Raw genomic sequence first — 1170 nt, 5'->3', positions numbered from 1 at the left:
CGGGCGCAGACCCGAGTCTAGCAGCAGATGCCATCGTGCTAAATTCTCTCCTTCCCCCTCCCTACCCGTGCGTGCCCAGAAAGACAATTTAGCCATAACACGGAGGCATCTCCAGGAACGGGACCTATCCTTTTGGGGCCCTACAGCAGACTAAAGGGTACTCAGACTGCGAGTTCCCTACCGCCAGCCCTCCCAGGTGCTACTTGCCCGGGGACTCCAGGAGAGTGGGGCAAATCCTGAGGTGGAGTGAAATCAATCTAGCTTGGGCATCCTGTAGGTGATTCAAGACCAGCACCCCTCCCCCTGGCAGGGTCAGGGATAGATCGCCAGGGTCCAGGGGTCAGGCCTGCAGACCAGACCCCGTACACCCAGGTCAGGATTGCACTGCCCTGGGGCATGGAGGAGAGATCTGTGAAAGAGCCTACTGAGGAGTGTGTGCCTTCAGGGGCAGATCAGCATGCCTGACCGGCAACCCTCCTCCTAAAAGAGGGCTGTGCACCCAGCTCAGGATACTATCTTGGATAGGGAAGCTCCCAGCCCACGTCACAGCCAGGGAAGATCCATTGGCCTGAGGCCCCACTTGCTGGCAGAGGCCTGGGAGAGGACACAGAGAGGGGGAGATTGGAGGGAAGCGAGACCTGCTCCAGAGTGCAGGTCTTGGACAGCCCCACTCCCCAAGCCCAGACTTTCAGCTGAGTGGAGCCATTTCAGCCCCTCCCAGCAGCTCTGCACAGAAACGAAGAGCAGAACTTTGACCGCTTCTAACAGCAGCTGTGGAGCCTGAGGGCAGGCTTATCCAATCCAGCCCCATCCAGACTCACTCCCGATCCTGCCCCCACTGAGGGGGAGAATAAGGACAGCTCAGGCTACGATCCTGAGCAGGGAACCTCCCGCCCATGGCCCATGTCACAGCCAGGGGTGATTCATTGGCCTGAGGTCCTGCTTACTGGCAGAGGCCTGGGAGAAGCCACGGAGAGGGGGAGAGTGGAGGGGAGCGAGACCTGCTCCAGAGTGTAGGTCTAGGATATCCCCAGCCGCCAAGCCCAGACTTTCAGGTGAGTGGAGCCATTTCAGGCCCTCCTGGCAGCTTTGCACAGAAAGAAAGAGTAGACCTTTGAACCTGCTAGCAGCAGTTGTGGAGCCTGAGGGCAGGCTTGCCCAACCCAGCCC

This window comes from Propithecus coquereli, unplaced genomic scaffold, assembly GCF_000956105.1.
Source record: "Propithecus coquereli isolate 6110/MARCELLA unplaced genomic scaffold, Pcoq_1.0 Scaffold423, whole genome shotgun sequence".
Taxonomy (NCBI): domain Eukaryota; kingdom Metazoa; phylum Chordata; class Mammalia; order Primates; family Indriidae; genus Propithecus; species Propithecus coquereli.
Note: the sequence above shows the minus strand (reverse complement) of the source record.